At 39.6% G+C, this 9,358-nt stretch overlaps 2 pseudogenes; one reads left to right on the top strand and one right to left on the bottom strand.

The window, feature by feature from the left end:
* Positions 1 to 145, bottom strand: part of LOC119297245 — a 2,467-nt pseudogene extending 2,322 nt beyond the window's left edge.
* A 3,263-nt stretch (positions 146 to 3,408) lies between these two features.
* Positions 3,409 to 7,940, top strand: LOC119297240 (annotated as a pseudogene).
* The last annotated feature ends 1,418 nt before the right edge of the window (positions 7,941 to 9,358 follow it).

The raw sequence follows: 9,358 nt of genomic DNA, 5'->3' as shown, positions 1-9,358 counted from the left end.
ATGGACATTTCACACATTGTACCCACTTCCATACGTAGAACGTATAGGCCGTAGGGTCGTACAATTCCCTCATGGGCTCAGCCTGTTTAATTTCTTGCCCCTCCCTCATGGGCTCAGCCTGTTTAATTTCTTGCCCCTCCCTCATGGGCTCAGCCTGTTTAGCTTCTTTAAAGTTTAAACTCAAAAAAATGGATGTCCGACCAGCTGGGATTGAACTTCAGTCCTCATGCACTGTGTTTAAGCGACCAACAATCTGGGATAGCTAATCTGGTGTGCCCACTAGCTTTGTTTTCTACTTCTTGTTCGAGATAAATAACGCAGAGGAAAAAATACAGCACCTTCACTCATTGGTTTTTCTTTCGTTTTTTCTGCACATTTTTCACTCAGGTTTTTCTTTATCCATTTTTGTTCAAAATACAAACATTGGTATTTTACCAAAATTTACAGAAATTTTAAAAAAATGTTTATGTCTTTCAAACTTGCTCAGAATGTCAAAAGACGAACTTTTCTTAATAGAGCGAACAAAATTTTAAACATGATTTTTTTCTGAAAAACAGTAAGAAATTTTGAATTCCACAAGATGTCAGGAAAATATGAAAAAAATGAATTCTGGAAATTTTTAATTTATGAGAAATAGAAACAATAAACTGAAAAACGAAAAGTGAAAGAAGACAAAAAAGAAAAAAAAAAGAAACAGAAAAAAAGAGGAGAGAAGATAAAAAGAAAAGGAAAAAGTGTGGTTCCTGGCCTCCGAGAATGTTCCCCAAACCGGCAAAAATGACTGGGAAGCCGATGTTCCCAAAACTGGGAATGCTTTTTGTAACTTTTTTTAGTGATTTGTTTTTGAAATTTTGCAGAAATATTCAAATCCTTGATTTTTTTAAAGTGATGAAAATTTTCCAAATCAACGAGCTATTGGGCACCAAGGCCTAATCGTTTTATTTTATTTTCCATTTTTTATTTTTTCTATTTTTCGTTAATTCATTTTTCTCCTTTTGAATACCAAAATACAAGTTTTCACTACCTTTTTAAATAATGATTTCAAATACTTTTCTGTTTAAAATATTTATTAAATGCTTTAAAGGTCACTTACGGTTTTCAATTTTACCTCTTTGTATTTATTACTTATGTTAAAAACTCAAAATAGTAATTTTAAGTACTTGTTCAAATTAAGTTTCTAAATATATATTTTGTGCTTCAAATCTGGAATGGATGCCTACCATGGGCATGTCCGCCGACTTGCAAAAATTGGGATGATTTCAAGAATGTAAAAAGGACACGATGTTCAAGTTGGGTAGGTTAGAAGGCTCCGTTTAAGACCATGTTGTTCTCAACATCCGTCAAATGACCCTAATTTTTTTTATTTACTTGTATGACCATCTCAAGGCACCATGCCAAGTTGTTTTGGGTTTCTTCAATGTTTGCATCTTCTGGAGTTTTCTTGGTCAAAAAGAGCGATAAATGGCCGAACCCGTCGTAACTTACATATGGTGTCGACATTACTCAAATCTGGCATGGATGCCTAACATCGGCATGCAAAAGTTGGAGTAATTTCCAAGGATGTCCATAAAAACACCATGTTCAACAAAGAGTGTTCGGGTAAGGTCAGAAGGGTCTGTCTGTGAGCAGGTTTTTCAACATCCTTGAATTTACCCCAATTTTTCCCATGGCATTTTATGGCAAATTCAAGGCACCATGCCAAGTTGATTAGGTTTTCGATAAAATTTGCATTTCTGGAGTTTTCTCAGTAAAAATAGGCCGATAAATGGTCAGATGTGTCACAACTTACATACAATATCAGAAATTCTTGTTGTGAAGTTGGAATCATGTCTGACACCATGTGCAGTTGCAACGCATTCGAACATTTATCGGGCTTTTTTGACCATGAAAAGTCCAGAAAATGCAAAAAAGATTCGAAAACCAAAATAGCTTTGGCATTGTGCCTCGAATTGGCTGTACTGGGCCATGAAAAAAATTAGTGCCATTTCAAGGATGTCAAAAATCAACTTGCTCTCAACGGAGCCTTCTGGGCTTCTGGCCAAACTGAACACCCTTTGTTGGACATGATCTATATATGGACATCCTTCAAATGACATCAGGTTTTGCAAATGGGACGGCATGCCCATGGTAGGCATCCATGTCATGTTTGAACGATTTTTGACACCGTATGCAAGTTTTGACACGTTCGGTCATGTATCGGTCTTTTTTTTTTACTGAGAAATCTTCAAAAAATGCAAAATTTGTCAGAAACCAAAAAAAACTTGACATGTTGCCTTGAATTGGTCATACAAGGCCATGGAAAAAAAATAAGGTCATTTCAAGGATGTTAGAAAACAACATGCTCTCAGGCGAAGCCTTCTGGCCGAACATCCTCTGTTGAACATGATATCTTTTCGGACATTCGTGAAATGATCTCAACTTATGGCAGGTGGGTATGCACATGGTATAAATCCATGTCAGGTTTGACGGAAAAAATATTTAAAATCATAACTTAAACAGGTACTTAAAACTGTTATTTTATTTTATTTCTATGTTTCCACGCGCCACAGTGAACCGGCCCAGACGGCAGCCTCCTGTGAATAAAGTATTCATTTGTGAACTTTTATTTTTCAAATTTATTTGTTTTCAAATCGATGAACTTTTTTCAATTTTGCTACCTTTTTTAGAATCGATGAACGTTTTTTAATTTGCGAACTTTTTCCTCCTTAGAGCTGGGGGTGTTCGTTTGTTCCCTGGCCGGTCCATAAAATTCAAGGTCCCTGTGTCAAAATCTAAGATGGCCCTGTCTTGTAAGATGGCCAGTGGTATTCATATCAATTGTAACCAATATGTGGTTAGCGATTATGTAGATAAAAATGCTAGAACTGAAGGTAGAACAGTAGTTTGGTTGGGCTCTGGTCCCATGGAAATTGTGGACCTGTGTAAGCTGGATTGTAATACAAGTCTTACTCGCCAAAGAAAAATGTCTGACTGGATTAAGTTGTCATCTATGGCAGGATGCGTGCAAAAAAAAGTATTTTGATGTGTTCTTTTTAATTGCCTTCATATAGATTTTTTTTGGCATTTTGATGAAACGTCTAGAAAAAGCAAAGGTGTTTCCCCACTTGCCTCAAGTGAATGGAGGCGTTTTGGCAGTTTAGAAAGTATCTCCACAAACGGCACGAAGTCTACAGTTGATAATTTATATACTTATAGAAAGTTGAAGTCATAAAGGCTATTTCCCTTCCTCTAGCCATAAAACCTTCACTGTCTAGCTGGTCGCCTTGAGTTTTTTACAAGCTTTATTTTTCCAGATGTTGAGCGATCGAGTCCTCATAAGTGCGAATAAAACGCACAACTTTTCCTTGAGAGGAACCGGCCTAGTGTGTTATTATATATCTTGTGCTATTTCTATCACCAAAGGACAGCATGGTGGATTGGCATGCTGTGTGGCTTGGAGGACAAGGTGATGAGTTTGATTCCTCAACTAGCTCCTTATTTCAGGTCTCGGTAGACAATGTACTTTCAAAAAAGACTATCATGCCCTTTATTACGAAGGGGTATATGATAATCACAGCCATTGATGTGTTAAAGGGGGTGTACGGAAGCAGATTTATTGCAAAACACCATGCAGTTTACTTGATAGGCTTCCATGTTGTATCATCCAAGCATTGACCTCATCATTTTATTGGATATGTTCATGATTTTGTATATCAGGCTTAATTATGCAGTCACCCTTTGTTAGCGCACCCTCTTAATTAGTTTATGTGCCCCCCCCCATGTTATAGCCATGTGTACACGCCACACCCTTATTTGACTTTGTACTACATCTATTATTTATTTTTTGTACACCTGCTGCACGTCAATGCTCAGCGACCTCATTATAAGTGTGTACACTAAGGCCTCCTTTGGTTTGGAGGAATTTTGTAGGATTTTCATAGGATAGGATTTTTATAGGAAAAATTCCTTCAGAGCTCTTTGGTTTGTAGGAATGAAATCCTATTCCTATGGAGGAATTCTTCCTATCCTCCACATTTCATAGAAAAATAAACATTAGCCTAGAATCAATGAAAAAAATCTTATGGTATGAATCAAAGGGCATCTCCTTTTTTATTCCTATGCAGAGGATTTGAGATGCATGTCATCTCATTTCCTATGAAATTTTTATTCCTATGATTTTTCAATCCTATGAACCAAAGAAGGCCTAAGGGTTTGCTGCCGTTGTGGTTCATGGAGTAAAGGAATCGAAACGTACCCTTTTGTGCTTCTGATTCAGGTACGCTCTCATCTGCTTTGTGCACTTGGTCAGCTAGTTAGCGATCTGCATAGTTCAACTCGAATGGAACTGGCACCCGATTATGCTATCTATTACGTGCTATAAATGTTTCCTAGCTAAGCTATTTGTTTCTCAAGATCGAGTTTTGTCCTGTTCTGAAAATCCCTAGGCGCCGTCGACTGGGTTCATCGTTTCCGCTGGTTCCCCTCTCCTCCCGCAGTTTATTCGGCTTCCGGAGGCTCGGAGTCCAGTTAGCTTTTCATCTATGTCTGATTTTTGGGTCCTTAACGGCAAAGTCTCAACTGTGGAGGTGGAGTCATATACAGAATAAAAGTCACATGGTTCTATCCTCCCTCTGGTCTGGTGTGGCTCTCGTGCGGATGTGACCTACGCTGGACAACAATGGTGTTTTGGTCCTATGGATCGACAACTCCGTTCTTGCCAATATGTTTATTTTACTTTATTTTATTTTTGCTTCCGACTTTCTTTCCCGGTAGTACAACGACAAAGAAGCATTTCGGCAACATCTCTTGCAAGGGGTGTGCTGCCAGCCGTAGTGTGTTCAGTGATCTTAGGTACTCATTTGTTGGGGGCTGCGGCTCATACGAGTTGTTCTTTCAAACCTGTGAGGTTAGTACAACTTGTGCATGTTTGGTCTTCTGCAGTTTCTTCACTAGGTGTATAGAGAAAAGTAGAGATGCAAGGGAGGATGGATCCAGAGTCAATGAGTACAGAGGACTTCGATGTAACACTAGTGGTTGGAGTCCGTTATTGCGGGCCGCTTGAGAGAAAACTATGCGCACCTCACCATCATGTCAATTTTTTTTAAAAAATATGCTTGCATCATGTGGACATCACAACCATCTTAAAAAGGAAAAAAGAAAAAGGCTAGATAAACTTTTCTCGAAAGTCTTCTTACTATTTAAAAAACTCTAAAAAATAATTTCTCACCGTGTCCAACCAGCATGCGCCACATGGCCTAGCTGGTTGACCACCATTCTAGCGCCTCTTAATGGGTTTAATTATCTTTTTATCTTGGCCTATTATTGCTTTTTTTTGTTTGATCTTTTGTAATGTGTCCGGTAGAATACTTTTTGACCAATCCAGGAAAGTTTCATACTTCATTGACAACCATATTTGAAAATACAGTAGAATACGCTTTCAGCCCATTTTTTGTCAAATTTTGACCAAAAAAATTAAAGTGTCCACAGAAAATTGAAAGAATTCTGTAAAATCAACGCTAGCATGGTGACCAATCTAAGAAAGCTTCACACTTTTTGGCAAACAGATTTTGAAAAAATAGTAGAAATACCCTTTCAACCCCTTTTTGTGACGCGGCAGTTGACTAGGTAGTCAACTCAGTCAAAACGAGTCGGACTGACAAGAAACCGGTTTGAGGGGTGGTAGGGCTGAAGTTTTGCTGGTTTCTAGAGTGCAGAGTTATAGTAAGACGGTTTTAAAGTTTGGAGTTGTTTCTTAGACATTCATGACAATTTGAGGTTAAAACATGGACTTCTCTCTTTACTAAAAAAAAGGTAGCTGTGTTTCTATGTTAAAAAAACTAGCTGTTTCGGTAGGTACATTGTATATACATCCATTTCAGTTTTTTCAAAATCAAACTTTGAAAAGTTTGACAAAATCTAGAAAAAATTGTCAACATTTACAATACCAAAGCAATACCATTAGACTCATATTGAGTACGACATGCTATATATTCGGTATTATAGAAAATTTGAAGTAAGTGTACATCTATCATGTTGTCTAGGATACATCCTAGACAACCAAAACATTGAACTAGACTTGGCTGCAAGGAATTAATAGACGTAAAAAGAGGAAGGCAATCCACCATATAGATATATGTCTTCTCTAACTCATACTAATATAATCGCAGGTCAAATATCATCATATGGACTTGACAAGTAGCACCCACAAAGCTTACAGCGACTTGACAAGGGGTGTGCCATTGTGGTCCTTCTCGTCATGTTATTAGCCACCCAAAAGATCTCAAGAGCTAGAAGAATGAGTTGCATTGATCCACAGTGTACAAGCCAACAACTTCCACCCGTGGTGAATGGAGTTGCTCTCCTGAGACTACTACCTACCCTCCTGAAGGAAGGCCTGCCTTCTATGGCTAATGATCTGTATGTCAAGTATGGCAGTGTCTTCACAGTAAGTTCATTTGGACTCAAGGTAACACTATTGATCGGGCCAGAGGTGACGGTGCATTTCTTTCAAGGTTTGGAGTCAGATATTAGCCACGGCAATCTGCTCGAGTTCACGGTGCCCATGTTTGGCAAAGCGGTTGGTTATGGCAGAGATAAAGCCACGCGAATTGAACAGATGCGCTTCCACACTGAAGCACTGAAGGCATCAGGGCTGAGGAGCCATGTCCATCCCATGCTTCAAGAAGTGGAGGTATATGCGTTTTTTACCAGTCGGTTGTAGACTAAATCCATTATCACAGTCTGGCTTTATTTATTTATTTTGGAAATGGAGGCGTACCCCCGGCCTCTGCATCATAATGATGCATGCAGCCATCTTATTAAAATAGTCTGGCTTTATGCATCCTCGAGTTCTAACTAACTCTTAATATCGCGTTGGCATAGAGGTAAAGTGTAATTGGTATCATATTCATATTAATATATCCCTATTATCAAAATAATTGCACAAAGCTTACAGCGAGATTGATTGTATATGCAGGGTTACTTTGCGAAATGGGGAGAGGAGGGCATAGTTGATTTAAAGCTTGAGTTCGAGCAGTTACTCATGTTGATCTCGAGCCGGTGTCTACTCGGAAAAGAGGTTCGGGAGAACATGTTTGATGAGGTCCATGCACTTTTTCATGAGATCGAAAGCAGTATGACCTTGATCAGCTTCTTGTTCCCATATCTCCCTACTCCAGTAAACCGGCGGCGCGATAGGGCGCGGATCAAGCTAACACAAATACTCTCTGACGTGGTCGAGTCCCGTAAGAGCTCTGGTAGAGTTGAGCAAGACACACTACAAAAGCTAATCGACTCCGAGTACAAAGATGGCAACCCTACAACGGTAGCAGAGTTAGTCGGGCTTATCATGTCATTGATATTTGCTGGGAAACGCACAAGCTCTCTCGCTAGCACTTGGACCGCATCTTGTCTACTCAGCCATCCGGTCTTCTTGAGAGCTGCCATTGAGGAGCAACAACGAGTCACCAAGAAATACAAAGGTGGGCTAGATTACAATGCTTTTTCAGAGATGGATACGCTGCATAGCTGCATCAAGGAAGCCCTAAGGATGCACCCTCCAGCAGCAATGTTGGTTCGCAGGACACATAAGCCCTTCCACGGTGGAGACAAAGCAAGGCAAACAATATGAGATCCCTCAAAACCACATCGTGGCAACTCCTACAATAGTCAACAATAACATCCCTTATATATACAGGGACCCTCACGTGTATGATCCATATCGTTTCGGTCTCGAAAGAAGAGAGGACAAAGTAGGTGGCAAGTTCTCGTACACTTCATTTAGCGGTGGAAGGCGCATTTGCGTTGGGGAGGCCTATGCTTACATGCAACTTAAAGTGATATGGAGCCATTTGTTGAGGAACTTTGAGCTCGAATTGATCTCTCCTTTCCCCAAGACAGACTGGAGCAAGATCTTGCCAGAGCCACAAGGAAAGCTATTCATTAGATATAAGAGAAAATAATGGTGTTTTGCATTCGGTTACTTAGTTGACCTACTTGTGTACTTGCAACATATATGTATAGCACGTGTGTTTTCTGTTGTGAAATTACTATGCATACTAGATTGTGCCCATCAAGAAATAAAAATATTGTAGATGAACTACAATGCGTTAGATTCTTTGTTGTGGAACCTGCCCACCCGAGTTCAAGTCCTCGACTTGGTATGAATATTTACATTTTCCTGATTTAGCCAGCCAGTTCCTCTTGCTTACCTAAAAGAAGGTGGGCCCACCAGAATTGTTGCCCTGGTCTAGCCAGCCATTTCCTCTCGCTTGCCTAAAAAACAGTTCCTCCCGCCGCCGTTGAGCCAGCTCACCGTGCCGCCGCCGTCTTCGTTGATCAGGTGCTCCCCCTCGCCCCAGACTACCAGTAGGTCAGTGTGACATTCCTCCAGCTTGTTTCCTTCTAGCAATGGAGGTCAGAGGTTGAAACCCTAGCATTTTTTTCAACTGTAAATAAATCCCTACTATAATACTATTTTGCAAATCAAAAGAATGAATTTTGATTTTGCCATGATTCGACGAGTATTTGTTGCCCTATGATCTTCCAAGCCTGCACATGTATGTGTATAAAATATTACTACTACATAATTAGTAAGTCAATTACATGTAACAGCTCTCGGGTGCGTCTATACCCTCATGAACAGTAAATTCGTAAAAGATTTAAAAAAATTAAAAAAATCTGAAACTTTCAGGGATCAAAGATGATCACAGATTTGATGTTCCTGCAAAGTTTCAGCTACAAATAGCATTCGCAGAGCCCTTTTGTTTCCTTAATTAGAACTTGATGCCCTTTTGGCAATTTCTTGCGTGAAACACCAGACTCGACCCTGAGAGTCTAGTTTTAGGGAAGCAGCAGCTAGACTTAACGGTTCGATGAAGCAGTGCTGGGAATGCGATCAATACACAGATCCAGATCTATTCACGGGTCTTGATGCAGCTAGACTTAACGCATATATAGTTTTGTTCCACATTGATAGCTTGGAGGTTTGACTAATACCTAGTTGCTGCAAGTGTGTCAGTTTCTTGCATATACTTAAAAAGTGCAGTTGTGCAGCTGGTACTTAAAACTGTAGCGTTTTTTTTAATGTTTGCCGAGGCAAGGGCAGGAGGTGCCATTCCATATACTCCCTCTGTTCACTTTTGTAAGTCCTTTAGGACAGCTGAAATTAAACTGTTTTAGGTGCTGTCTTAAATGTCTAAAAGGTCTTACAAAAATGAACAGAGGGAGTAAGAAGAATGGAATTGCCCGGTTAATTAGAGGAAAACCGGGCAAAAACCAAAATACTGACACTAAAGTAGAAAAAAAAAGAACTAGAGGTTGAGGGTAGGGTTTAACGCAAATATCATGGAACATCGTCTGAGCCAGACACGAGAACGTC

Source organism: Triticum dicoccoides, chromosome 5A (assembly GCF_002162155.2).
Source record: "Triticum dicoccoides isolate Atlit2015 ecotype Zavitan chromosome 5A, WEW_v2.0, whole genome shotgun sequence".
NCBI lineage: Eukaryota > Viridiplantae > Streptophyta > Magnoliopsida > Poales > Poaceae > Triticum > Triticum dicoccoides.
This window is presented reverse-complemented; position numbering and strand designations above follow the sequence as displayed.